Source organism: Sapajus apella, unplaced genomic scaffold (assembly GCF_009761245.1).
Source record: "Sapajus apella isolate SASKATOON/1434 unplaced genomic scaffold, GSC_monkey_1.0 scaffold121, whole genome shotgun sequence".
NCBI classification, from domain to species: domain Eukaryota; kingdom Metazoa; phylum Chordata; class Mammalia; order Primates; family Cebidae; genus Sapajus; species Sapajus apella.
The window spans coordinates 2,586,402-2,601,242 of NW_022437061.1; the positions used below are offsets into that span (position 1 = coordinate 2,586,402).

Consider the following 14,841-nt stretch of genomic DNA (forward strand, 5'->3'; position numbering starts at 1 on the left):
GAGATGGTTTACAGATGGTAACATTCTAGGAAAGTATGCAAAATGAAATAAATCAGTATTGAAATGACATCATTATGAAGCTGCCCATTCCACTAAAGTTCTGAAATCTTTCAATAGGTAAATAATTTCTATGTCTCTTTTATAGTAAACTAATAATAGCTAAACTAAAAGAAAAGTGAATATAGTCCAGGAGGCTCACTTGAGCTTGAGTTTAAACTCAGCCTGGGAAATATGGTAAGACCTCATCTTTACAAAAAAAAAAAAATTTAAAATTAGACGGTGTGGTGGCCCACATCTGTAGTCCCTGCTACTTGAGAGGCTGAGAAAGGAGAATCTCTTGAGCCTGGAAGGTCACAGTTGCAGTGAGCCATAATCGTACCACCGCATTCCAGCCTGGGCAACAGGGTGAGACCCTGTCTCAAAATAATAATAATAATAATAATAATAATAATAATAATACATGTCAAGGGTTTTATTTAACTCCTTGGTTAAATGAGGCAACGAGTGAGGTATTACAAGTGCTTCAAAGAACACAAAATATCATACATTTATAGGCAGAAAAGAAATGCTGAAATAAACTAACAAATGGATGCAAAATTGGCAAAACTGGTCAACATCCACCGGGTGATAATTAATTGTACTCCACTGCACAAAATTTACATTACTGTAGACTAAAGTAATTTATATGACTCTGAATCTTCTACAGCTTTACAACTCCACAAAGTTGTAAAATAGTTTAGTCAAAAGGAAAAGTGTACACTGGCATGCCTTCAATTAAAGGATATTTAATGATTTCTTTCAGTCATTTCAAAATCTTCCAGAGTTGAAATATAAACTGAGTGCTCAGGAGAACTTTGTAGAGGATCAACAATGGTAGAAGGTAGGAATAAGGGTTAGTTATTTACATCTTTATTATTCATTCTACTTATTGAATCATTTAGAATATGATTCTCATTTAAGCAGGAAAATGGATATAAAAGGGCTCTTGAAATACTTTATTTCTACAGAATTCCATAGCTCAACAAATAAGGCTCCAGAATTGATCCAGCATGAATCTGGAAGTCATGCTTGATTCTTGCCTCTCCCTCAACTGCACATGATGTCATTCATTAGTAGTCCTGTTGCTTTTATCCTTAAAATGTATCTCAAATCGGTTTTATTCTCTCCATCTTGGCTGCCACTGTCCTATTCCAACAACCTTCAGCTTTTGTCGGAATGATTACCATCACCTTTCAAATGTATAGCAGAAAAATATCGTATGTTCAAATATGTTTTAAGATATTGCTGTACTTCTTTCTTATCCTGTCTCCATTCAAACAGATTGATTCAGTTTTCACTGCTAGCTTGGAGGAGACGGGAAGGGAAGGAGGAGTTGTGGAAGAGCAAAATGTCAGAAATTGCCTGGAAATCTTCCAGGCCTTTGTTTTTAAAAAGCTAATTCCTAAAGCTGGGAGAAGATTAGGGTATAAACAGCATATTTAGGCCAGAATCATGTAAGGAATACGATTTCCCCAGAACAAGAAATCTCTGATGTTAGAAGGATAGGTTGAATAGTGAGAACAGAGTTCTGTGGGTCTAAATGCAAAGGACCTGCTTTCTAAGCCTAGCCCCTATAGGAGTTGGAATACTTCAGTAATAAAATGACTATTTGGTGGGAATTTAGGCAACTTCACAAAGAATTCTATACTTAAATGCTAGCAGGGAGCCCCTGGATCTGAAAAGCTATGTTACAGAGAATAACTGATTCTCAGAAGTAGCCTGGGTTTCAGAATGAACAGATGACTTGATAACCAAATGCTCTCACAGTCCAAATTTTAGCATTGCATCAGATTCTGCAGCTACGGCAAAACAAACAAACAAACAAACAAACAAAACAGAAAGATAGGAGTAAATTATAATGACAAAGGTTAAAGTTTTCCACCAGTGTAATGACATGGGAAGCTTAAATTAGAAATTGAGTTAGAAAAAGTAAATGAAAAAAATAAAAGAAGGAAAAAAACAAGACTAAAAAAATACAAGGGACTTTCACTTCCGTAAATATAGAGGCTTAGTTATTTTGAAAATCCATACCTACCGCTACAAAATATCTTTAAAGTGTAGGCCAAACTATTAGTTTTTATAAATATATAGCAACACTTGAAAACAAGGGAAATATTTAGGGCCACCAAAAAGTGGGGAAAAAAACTGTAATTAGAGTGCCCAGCAGTTGTTGAAGCAGTAGATGCCTTAGGTTTAATGGCCACATGAGATACAAAAGTTAAGGACTTACTTGGCTTCCATAAGTTGGAATAATGGAATTGAACTCCTTGCATGAAGTCAGGGCCTTTGAAAAGTAGCTAGAGCCTAAATGAAAAGCTATATTAGGAAAAAAATGTGCCTGATGGTAAAGGAGACATAAAAGGTAATTTGTAAAAACCTCATCTCAGCTCCAGAATGAATAGGAAACAAAACAAATCAAGAAAATAGTCTGCCTCACAAATCAGAATCATAGCTCTAATCTCACATGGATTTGGAGTTTGAATAGACACTAACTAGCTCAAGAAACCCCAAGCTAATAATTTGAAATTGTTACAGGACTGAACTAATCCAGAATATGTAGCAAAATCGAATGCAAATCTTTAAAGCATGGGTTGATAAACTACGGCCAGCAGGCCAGATCTGTTTTTGTACAATCTGTGACCTAAGAATGGTTGGAAAAACTCAAGAGAATATTTAATGGCACCTGAGAATAATATGAAATTCAAATTTCAGATTCTATAACAAAAATTTTATTGAAACAGAGCTACAGTCATTTCTTTGTTGCTTGTGGCTAATTTCATACCAAAACAGCAGTGTTAGTATTGAATTGTTGTGATAGATACTGTGGCATTTTCATGGCTTCACACTGATTATTGGTGCACTACATTCTTCACAGTGAAGAATGCATAGGTTGAAAGCATTTTGAGTGTCACACATATTGCCTGTCTTTGTTTTGCGCTATTATAACAAAATACCGGACACTGCGTAACTTATAATGAACATGAATTTATTGGCACATGTTTCTGGAGACAGGCCAAGGTCAAGGGGCTGGCATCATGTGAAGGCCTTCTACTTGTGCCATCTCATGGCTAAGGGCAAAGGAGGGCATGAGAGAGGGAAAGGGGTTGATCTTTTATATCAAACCCACTTTCATGATAATAATATTAATTTATTCACTTCACCTCCATGGCCTAATCATCTCTCATTAGACCCCACCTCCCAACACATTGTATTGTATGTGCTGAATGTGTCCTCCAAAGACCATGGAAACTACAGACCAAACTACTTGAAAACTTACTTTGGTTGAAGATTCATTTCAAACTTTTGGGAAAAAATCTACTGAGTTTTTTTTTTAAACTTTCAAATTTTTCTGACTCAGGGAGTATTGTACATGAAAGATAGTGTGGCAATTATTTATTCTGGTACTGTAGAGCTATGTTATATTCTTTAAACATAGCAATGACATAATAAAATGTATAAAACATAATGCTTACTATTTATTTAGATAACAAAATAATCTACTTTCCATTCATTTTAAAAATTGATGTGCAAAATCTACTTTTCTCTTTATTTTCTTGTTTGTTTTATTTGACAGGATGGGTATGCAATGACAATTAAAAAAAATAAGATAAAATGCAGTGGTATATGCTGAATGTGTCCTCCAAAGACCATGGTCTGAAGAAAATTTTGCAAATTCTGTAAAAGTCAGAAAAATTTGAAAGTTTAAAAGAAATCATCTCAACAGATTTTTCTCACAGAAGTTTGAAATGAATCTTCAACCAAAGTAAGTTTCTAAGTAGTTCGGTTTGTAGTCAATCAAGAAAAGTCACTCACCAGGTGCAAATTCATTAAATTTTATTCAATCACAGCAACAACAAAAAAATATGTCCAAAGAAAATAAATTTGTTTAGATTATTAATCTTTCTGTGAGAACAGTTGCTTAATGAGTCGAGAGCATTGGAAGTAAATTTAGGATAAATTAAGAAACAAGGAAAATAATTGCAAACGTTTTTCTTTGGTGCTTGATGAGTTGACAGTTGTTACCAAATACTATTCGGCTGTTGATGTTTATTTGATAATTTAATACTAACTTTGAAGTAAACAACTTGAATTCATAGCCTCTATGAATGGTCTGAGTAAAACTGCAGGCAAGAATATTTTCAAAGTCAAGAAAACTCAAATTCAGTGTAATCTGAAGTGGAATCCACTGAAATGTGTTAAACTGATGGTAGTAAAAACGTTCAGAAAAAAAAGACAGTTGGATAAATTCATAAACATTGTGAAACTATGAAGTGTTCAGAGGCAAGGGAAATTTATCAAAATGCTCACAGAGTAGCAGGAAGGGCAACAGTGTGGTTGGGCCTCAGGGACAACTGGAACCAGGGAGTGGAATGCTACCAAGACTTCTCTCATTTCTGGTTCTCTTTGATAGTTGGGTTTCTCTATCCCATTTTAGACTAGCTTTTTCTACATGCTTGAGTGATTCACCAAAATGCCAGAACCTCATAACTTTATTCCCAGTGAGCGACTATTAGTGACATTTTCTGGTTCCAAGTTTAAAAATTCTAAGAAAGTATATTGAATATAGAGTCTGGTGTCTACCTTATACCAATCACCATAGGATAGGAGGCAGCTTCCATAGGAAAATAGCTACCACCATAGAAACTAGTTGCTTAAAGCAGGTGAAAGAACACTTATCTGAAGGAAGGGACACTCTAGGCAGATAAAACAGTTAATGTCCTCCACAATTTCTAAGATATTTCTCTAAACCAGCAGTTCTTAAGTGTGGTTCATAAACTCCTAGGAGTCTCCATGATCCTTTTAGATCTCTGAGGTCAAAATTATTTTCATAATATTACTAAGATGTTAATTATCTTTTTTTTTTTTTGCATTTTGATTTTTGTATTGATGCTACAAAGGCAATTGTGGATAAAACTTCTAGTGCTTTAGTACAAATGCAGGCAGCAGTACCAAACTATATTAGTAGTCATTGTATTATTCACCACCATGCATGTCCTTATGAATGTCCTTAATAAGACAGTAAAAATTCTTAATTTTTATAAAGTCTTGATGTTGAACATACATTTTTTTCATATAAATGAATGAAAAGTATGCGTAAAGCATTTTTTCTGAATACCAAAGTGGTTGTTCCTAGGATATGTACGTGTGTGGTAACTTGAGTTGAAAGCTAAACTAGCCACTTTTTTATGAAACACCACTTTCACTTGAAAACATTACTAACAGACAAACTATGGTTATTTCTACTTCAGTATTTGTGAGACATTTTCTCTATGAAGTTAGCAAGTCATGTCAAACAAAACAAGTGTAGACAAGTGCAGTGACTCACACCTGTAACCCTAGCACTTTGGGAGGCTGAGTCTAAAGGATTGCTTGAGCCAAGAATTCAAGACCAGCCTGGGTAGCACAGGAAAACACCATCCCTACAATATATATATATATATATATATATATATATATATATATATATATATTAGCTGGGCATGATGATGCACACCTGTAGTTCCAGCTACTCATGAGCTGTCATCATGCCACTGTACTCCATCCTAGATCCTGAGAGACAGAGCAAGACCTTGTCAAAAGAAAGAAAGGAAAAGAAAGAAAGAAAGGAAAGAAAGAAAGAAAGAAAGAAAGAGAGAGAGAGAGAGAGAAAAGAGAAAGAGAGAGAAGGAGGGAGGGAGGAAGGGAGGGAGGGAGAGAGGAAGGAAGGGAAAGAGGGAAAAGAAGGAAGGAAGGAAGGAAAGAAAAAAGAGAGAGAAGGAGGGAGGGAGGGAGGAAGTACAGAAGGAAGGAAGGAAGAAAGGAAGGAAGGAAAGAAGGATGGAAGGAAAAATAAGGAAAGAAGGAAAGAAAAAGAAAGAAAGAAGAAAGGAAGGAAGGGAGGGAGGGAGAGAGGGAGGGAAGGATGGAAGGAAGGTTAGAAAAAAGGAAGGAAGAAAAAAGGGAAGGAGGGAGGGAGGAAGGGAGGAAGGGGAAGGGGGAGGAGGGAGGAGGGGAGGAAGGAAGAAAAGAAGGAAGAAAGAAAGGAAGGGAGGGAGGGAGGGAAATATTTGGCATTATTTGGAACCAATAAGATTCAAGCTTTCAAGGGATTATTAGAATTCTGGGAAACTTGTATTTTTTACTATTAGTTTGACAGTTTCCAATAATTAAAGACTTTTCTGATGATATAGGTGAAGATGTTAACAAATGTGACTTTTTGATATTGTATAATGAAATGTGTTAAAATTTGAATGATTTAACTTGGTGAACCAATAATTTCTATGTAACCAATGCATTTTGATATAAAATCATGCAGGGATAAAAGATATATTCAAGATATAAGATAGATAAATGGACTTTAACAGAATATGAAAATTACATTCAAATGCTTTTGGATTCTGTATTGCAACAAACTTTTAAGAAACTACTGCTTGTTGAGTATTGATGTAGTATAAAAGAGGACAGATCACAATTATCTGAAGGGGATCTTAAAATTTCCTTCAACCTAAATAAACAGTTTGGTCAGGATTCGGGTGGGGGGCAGGTTCTTAATAAGTGTTAAGAGTATAAAGGGGTCCTAAGACCAAAAAGGTTGAGAAACACTAACTATGCATATTTAAATTTCTAGGGATAAGGAATATTGTCAGTGTCTTTGAGTAGTAAGGAATATAATTCTTCAAAATATTACAGTAATATTTGGCATAATTTTACTATTTTTATTTATTTTTTTTACTTTGTTTTGAGACAGGTTCTCACTCTGTTGTCAAGGCTGGGGTACAGTAGTAGTATCACAGGTCACTGCAGCCTCAGGCTCCTGGGCTCAAGTGATTCGCTCATCTCAGCCTTCCGTGTAACTAGGACCACAGCATATATCACCACACCTCACTAATTTTTTTATGTTTTGTAGAAACACAGTCTCCCTATGTTGCCCAGGCTGATCTTGAACTCCTAGGCTCAAGTGATCCTCTCACCTTGGCCCCTCAAAGGGCTGAGATTACAGATATGAACCACCATGCCCAGCCTGATTTTACTATTAATAACAATTTTTCAATATCATCATAATTATTTCTAACAAAAATAACTCTTAACATTTGTTGAGTCTACTCTGTCTAGGCTCAATTCCAAATAATTTCCATGCAGTTAACACTTACAACGTTTTGTAATGTATTATTATCATCTCCATTTCACAAATGGGGAAACAGGGTTAGTGAGGGTAAGAAACGTCTCAGGCCATGCAATCAGTAAGTTTCAAGGTTTCAACTACTATACAGTACTGTCAGTCAAGAAAGCCTCAGTAGCACTGTTTCTTACATTTATAGAACACATTCAGAGCCAGGGCAAAAGACTGGGTCCATGTTCCATAACTGCACTGTTCATTATGATAGCGAGTAGCCACGTTTGGCTTTTGAATGCTCAAAACTGAGATGAATTCATGTCTGAGTTGCAATTTCCTATAAGTGTAAAATATACACTAGAATTTGAAGGTTTGAAATTTTTTAAATTTAAAATAGCTCAATATTTTTTATTTATTACCTGTCAAAATAACATTTTAGATATATTGAATTAAAGCATATTATTCAAATTAATATAAATTATTTTTACTTTTTAAAAGTGTGTCTAATAGAAATTTTTTAATTTCTATGTGGCTTGTAATCTATTTCTATTGGATAGTATTGTATCAATTCAAGTTTTACACTAGTTTAAACAAAAGTTTCATTATGTGCATCACATCCAAGAAGCAGTTTCTTCTTTCTTGAAGTATTGTAAGGGCTGTAAACGAAAAGGCATTTGAGACAAGTTTTCATCAGTTTAGAGGTTTATTTTGCCAAGGTTAAGGACATGTCCATGATATAGCCTTAGGAGATCCTGAGAACATGTGCCCAAAGTGGTTCAGGCCATGACTTTGTTTTGTAAGTTTCAGGGAGACATAAGACATAAATCAATACCTGTAAGATGTACCTTGGTTTGTTTCAGCAAAGCAGGACAACTCGAACTGGGAGCTTCCAGGTCACAAGTGAATTCAAAGATTTTCCAATTGGCAACTCGTTGAAAGAATTGATCAAAGACCTGAAATCAACAGAAGGGAGTGTCTGGGTTAAGATAAGGGGTTGTGGAGACCAAGATTCTTATTACGCAGATGAAGCCTCCAGGTAGCAGGCTTCAGAGAGAATAGATTATAAATGTCTCTTAAACAGACTTAAAGAATCTGTTCTGTCAGTCTTGAGGTCTCCGTTTTAATGTTAATGATGATCAGCTGTTGCAGAATTCCAAAGAAAGGATTAATGAGGCATATGTAACCTTCACTTCCCATCATGGCCTGAACTAGATTTTCTGCTTAACTTTGGCCCTTGGCCAAGAGGAAGGGTTCATTAGGTTGGTTGGGGGGCTTAGAATTTTATTTCTTATTTAGAAGACTTTATACTTAATTAAAATAAAAATTACTGACACATGGTTTATTGTCCTCAAGTACCTCATTCAGCCTCAAACAATGTTATTTAAATCAGGAAAATGATCATGTGTCATCATGCTCTTTTAATACTGTCTCATTCAAGCAGATATTTCTTAACTGAGTTCCAAATTTACCCTTTTGCACATGTTGCACTTCTTCCTTTAATATTTTTTGCCATTAAAATTAAAAATTGGAGTTAAGAAGAGAAAAGCAAAGTAATGGGGAGAAGTGTGGCAGACCCAAAGAAAATATTTTGCAATGCAGCTTGGAGAGAGTGAAATAAAGCCAAGACAAAATATATCTGGGTCTTGGAGCTGCTGCGTTTTTGCCTTTGGGGAAGAGGGTGAGGTGGGGAAGGGGCCGACAGAGATAGTATAGCACTTTCCACTGCAGCTCAGTTGTAGTAGGAGAGTGATTACTAAAGGTGGAGTCCAAGGCACATAGTTCTGTGTGTTAAGAAATAGCCACAGAAGGTATTAATGTTTCCTTCTTGTATTTTATTTATTATTTATTTTTTACTTTTTTTGAGACAGAGTTTCATACTTGTCACCCAGGATTGGAGTGCAATGGCATGATCTCAGCTCACTGCAACCTCCACCTCCAGGATTCAAGCGATTCTCCCACCTCAGTCTCCTGAGTACCTGAGATTACAGGCATGCACCACAATACCCAGCTAATTTTTGTATTTTTAATAGAGATGGGGGTTTCACCATGATGGCCAGGCTGGTCTTGAACTCCTGACTTCAGGTGATCTGCCCCCCTCGGCCTTCCAAAGTGCTGGGATTATAGGCATAAGCTACTGTGCCCGGCCACTTTCTCCTTGTATTTTAGACTCCCTAAGTTTTTTAAATGTACTCCAAAGCTTCTCCTCTAATAATGGCTGACATTTATCAGTACTTAGAACACACCAAGCCTCTCACATATATAATCCATTCAATCTTTCCAATAATGCCAGGAGAAAACTATCCTATGCCTGCACCATTATTATATTTTGAAAGCACATAACTTGTCTGATTTCATAGGTTCACAGCTAGAGAGGAATTTCGCCTCACAATGAATTATACCTGAAGTCGTGCCCATATCTGATTTTATGATATTTCAATGAGACTTTGGATTTTAGATGCTGGAATGGGTAAAGGCTTTTGGGGCTGTTAGGGTGGATGGAGTTATTGTATTTTGCATGTACGAGGACATGAAGTTTGAGGGGAGCAAAGGGTGAAATGTTATGAACTGAAGGTATCCCTGAAAATTTATATGTTGAAGCCCTAACCCCCAATAGACTGTATTTGAACACAGGGCGTTAAGTAAGTAACTAAGGTTAAATGAGGTTATATAGATGAGACTTCAGTCCAACAGGACTGGCAACCTTATAAGACAAGGAAGAGATACCAGGAGTGTGCACATACAGAGAAAAGGTCATATGAAAATATAGTGAGAAGACAGCCATCTGCAAGACAAGGAGAGAGGCCTTACCAGAAACCAACACTACCAGCACCTTTGAGGCAGGAATAATATACAGTGGCACAGGAGAATAGAAAATTCCAGGCAGCAGTTTCGTATAATTAGCAAAAGGTTACTGTTGAAATCGCTGCAGAAGCTAGGAACTAATAAGACCCTGAAAACCCAGGGTATGGACCTAGCTGGCTAAGACCAACTGGACCCAACACAGACTGGATTTGATCTAGATTTCTTCATTGTTAATGTTCTCAATCACATGCCCACCAGGGCCATGACAGTCCAGAGAACACCCATACTTGGTGTAAAAAAATAGGTGGCACCACAGTTCTGAGAAATCTTTACCTTTTTCCAGGAATTTTAATGAATATTCCACCCCTTGGTTACAGAAACACATAAAGGTAGAAATTCCAAACTCCACTGAACAACACTGTCAAGTACACGCACGATCCCCTTTCTTGAGTATATGCTTTTCACTTTGTAATAAATCTCCTACTGTCACTATTTTCTGACTCATCCTTGAATTCCTTCTCATGATGACATCAAGAGCCTGCACACTGGTATCACCTTGGCCTTAGATATCCAGCTTAAAACATACATTGATGTTGTGTAAGTCACCTAGTTGGTGATGTTCTGTTATGGCAGCCCTAGCAGCTGATACAGAAACAAAGGCATAGAGGTGTCAAGTAATTAAATAGAGTCACTCAGTTAGTAGATACCAGAGGGGATTAGGACCCAATCTCTAACCACTGCAGCTCTCTTAGCCAAGTTACTCTTTCTGTTAAGACAAGAGTCCAGATGAAACCATCTCATGATATCAAGAATCCAGAAATAATACTTCTATATTATCTAAAATATATTATCAAAAATTATAAAGTATAATATATTCAGAATGTAAAAGTTTAAGTCAGCCAAGGGCAATTTTTTGATAAAATATTAAAAGTCCACAACACTAGAAATTCATTTTAACCATGATCAAAACAGACTCGCAGTCAGTAAAAGGTAGATTTATCTGAGATTTTATCCCAGTGGAGTATTATAAAAGAACTAAGAATTCTCCAAGAAAAAAAAAAAAAGGCTTTTGCTATAAGTCATAACTAAGGGTTACATGCAAATTTCACCTCTGACCCCACTGAGGAGTACTAGTTCCCCTGCTATTATATCTCATAGCATCCCTTAGTTTCCTTAAAAGTTTTATTCTGTGTAAGTTTTTCTCAGTTTCTTACTTTGTAAAATTTGGATAATAATAGTATTTGGGGGGAGGAAAGATAACTTTCTTTTTACTCTTTATGAGTTCTAAGCTGGGGTACCCTATAACAAAAGACAGATTAACAACAACAAAAATCCCACAAGTTTATCAACATCTATATTTCATATACATATATATGAGCTAGTCAGGGAATTAGTAATTTTCAAAGAGGTGCCTTTGAATTCATACTTAAATACCATCTTCAGCTGAAGCAAAGAAAGAAGACTATGGCAGTAGGGGTACAGTTAAGAGGAAGTGACCAGGTAAAGCACGGTAAACAAGCGTAAAGTTTGTTTTGCATATTTAAGTCAGCGCCATCTCCATTGACAAGAGTTTCTGGTAATTTAGTGCCTTTCTTTTCTTCCTAGTACTCAAGGGGGAGACATTCTTACAAATGGAAATTTCTTCTATAAATTTAAATTTACCCTACCAAAAGGTACTTCCACTCTGTTCTCAGGGCTGTTCCTATAGTTGCTGTTTTCTCAAAGGAATACTTATACTGAAAAAGCATACTTTGAAGTGGCATATTCTGCTCTTCTACAGTATCTATCTCACAAAGTGAGAGTGTAGAAATTTAAACACATGACTGTACATAAAATGCTTGGAACAATTAATAAATATTCATCATTATTATTATTTGTAGCATTTAATGTTATTGCATATGTCTTTGTGATTTATTCATTCAATGTTTGACTCCTTACTACCAGAAAATAAGTTTCTTGGGGCAGAGACAATGAACCACTGTGGCACACATCACAATGCTCCCTGCTATACAGTTCTTATCTCTATCCGAGCACAAGAAAAGAACATGCTTCCTTGCTTTCTTGAAGTTGGGCATGGCCATTGACTTGCCTTAGCCCATGAATTATAGACAGAAGCATCACTTTTAGGTGGAGGATTTAAATACTTAATTCTCCAGTTCTCTCTTCCCCTAACTCAGTGGATGTGAAACTGTTAGTGGTGGAAGTTATACAAGTCACCGGCAGGGAATCAGTGCAGGTCTGCAGCAATCTCAATTCTTGCCTCAGAAGAAAGGATACAACTGAGGGGCATAAGGCAGAAAAAAAGACTGAGGCAAGTTTCAAAGCAGGAGTGGAAGTTAATTAAAAAGCTGTAGATCAGGAAGAAAGGAAAGTACAGTTGGAAGAGGCCCAAGGGGGCATCTTGGAGGTCAAGTGTCCCATTTGACCTTGGACTTAAGGTTTTGCATGCTGGCCTACTTCCAGTGTCTTTCATTCCTTTTCCAGTGGAATGCCCCAAGAAGATCATATGCCAGTTAAACTCCACCATTTTGCAGCATAATACACATGCCTGAGCTCAGTCGCAAGACTCCTGAGATCTTATTGGAAGCTGCTGATTACCAGTTTCAGGTGTTCCCTATCTTTAGGGAGCCGCCGTTTCCTCGTGCCAGCTGTAATCAATTATTATTTTAGAGAGGCCATCTGGCCATATTTTAGATGGCCCCCTGGCCATCACGTGATGGTTACCTGCCTTTCCTAGTGGGGGTGTGGGTGGAGCCCTTTCCTGCCTTACTCATGCCTGGCTAGCTACCTACTGTAACAAAAGTAGGTCTCAATATGGCAGTACAACACTGAATCCTGAGGACAGCTACTCTGAGGAGTAACCTGAATCCACAGCACACTTTGATGAGCAAAAAATTAACCATTATTGGTTAGGCTTGGGAGACTTTGGGCTGGTTTATTACAGCAGCATAATCTATGCTACCCTGGCTATTACAACTGTAATAGTCCCATTGCCTAGCATAAGGGCTGGTATAAGTGATTAAATATGCTCTGACTAAATTAATAAATTAAAATTTTAAATCAGCAATTAAAATGAACTATTTTAATCAAAGAAATTATTTCAACTCTATTCTGCATACAGGAGAAAAGTTTTGGAAATTTTCACTGATTAGTGTGTAGGGGTCATGATTCTTTGAATACCAAATCATTATCTTAGGTATCAAGGTTAGAGCTGCACATGCTTTGCACTCCAGAAAGACTCCTTAAGGTTTTGTTGAATTTTAATTGAATAAATTTTTCTGTGAAGTGGTCTTCAAAAACCTTTATTTCTGACATAGAGTCACTTACTTAAGTTGCCCTATTTAAAGGGGTCAGTGCCTGATAGAATGTCGCTATATAACTCCGTGTGTGGTCCCTGCCTCCATGACAACCAAAATCCAGATGCAGAAATTCTTCTTAATCACATAGCTTACCCTAGAAACCAGAAGGACCTCAAAGTCAAAAGCATTCAGATAACATGTTGAACAAATTGAATTTGCAGTGATCTTGCCAGGGAGGATGGAGAGGGGAAGGGCACTTCGAGTATTTTTGTTTCTCATTCCAACAGAAATTAATAGAATTATCAACACAAAGAGAAAAAAATATCATCCCAATTTAATCTGGTTGTGGAAGTGTGAGCAAAATCTCCAAGTGGTAGTGGTAGAGTCAGGCAGAGGAACTGACTGTAGATACGGTGCTCAGGCCTCATAAGAGTCAGCTTCTGGTATGTGAGAAAGAAGTGAGAGAAGAGCTTTTCATAGTATATGAAAAAGATATCACAGAAAAAAGCTGTCGTCCAAGCAAATCATTTCTTTACAAAGGCTTGTTAACTCCTGCAGTGCCCTAGCTCTAGTGACTAGGGGACCATCAGCCTCATTAATATCAGAATTGGGAGAGAACCTGACATCTGCTTTGATTGAAGTGTGAGAACTAAGCAAGTCTAAAGCATAGCAGGAGCAAGGAGGGAATTGAGTGAAAGGTCACTTCTGATCTGTAGGCTTTGAAGAAGCTTTGGACTCTGGAGAGGGAGTACAGAGGCTGAGCGGGGTGCCTAAGCAGGCATCTTATCACTTGTGAGTTGTGTGAACTTGAGCAAGTTAAACTTCTCTGTGCTTCCACTTCCTCCCTGAAAACGAGGATATAATCTCCATGGACTGTTGTGAAGCCTAAATGACTTGGTTGATTCCTGAACAGCACATTGTCCAGTGCCTAGCACATAGCAATCACTCAGGAAATGTCAGCCTTTGTTATTAAGGGCCTAGTGCACAAACTATTCTTACCAGTTATGCGACCTTGAGAACATTGTCTTCTCTGTGCCTTCGTTTACTCACCTGTAAAATAGAACAATAATAACTCTAAGAAGGATTCATGAAACGACGCCCAGGAGGGTGTCTGGCTCAGTTAACCCACCATCAGTTTCCTGACATTACCATTTTCTTCTAATAAGAAACTGAATACAGCGGCATACATCCTGGTTCAGGCCCCAGGAAGGACAGTAGGGGTGAACAGGGATGAGGGTTTAATGTACAGGCAGAAGTGTTTGAACAAATGAAGGTTCTCATTCTTAGAAAATGCGCTGGTTCTCCGAGGGAACACCTAAAATGGTATAAAGCGACCTCTTTAAAGGCTGTAAGCTCATGTAAGAAAAGCTGAGCTAGATTCCTCAGGGCAGAGATGTGCTCACACTTCTTGGCATCCCAGTTCCCAGCACAGTGCGAAACGCTGCAAACGTTTGCTGAACGCAGTGGAAGCCCGGGTCTGGCGTCCTTACTGTCCAGCAGAGGCCGCTCTGGGCCGGGGCTCTCGGGACCTGAGGGCTGGGAGAAGGAAGGCCAGGGGGAGGCCCTGTCTTCGCAGCGGGGCTCGGGTGGGAGGGGTTTGGCAGCGGC

The 14,841-nt window shown here is 37.5% G+C and overlaps 1 long non-coding RNA gene across 1 annotated transcript; it reads left to right on the plus strand.

The window, feature by feature from the left end:
* The first annotated feature begins 2,931 nt into the window (after positions 1-2,931).
* Positions 2,932-12,353, plus strand: LOC116538587. The gene is made up of 3 exons (XR_004263697.1): positions 2,932-2,944; positions 4,751-4,755; positions 12,219-12,353. It is a non-coding gene; the product is annotated as an uncharacterized LOC116538587 (long non-coding RNA).
* Positions 12,354-14,841: the final 2,488 nt, after the last annotated feature.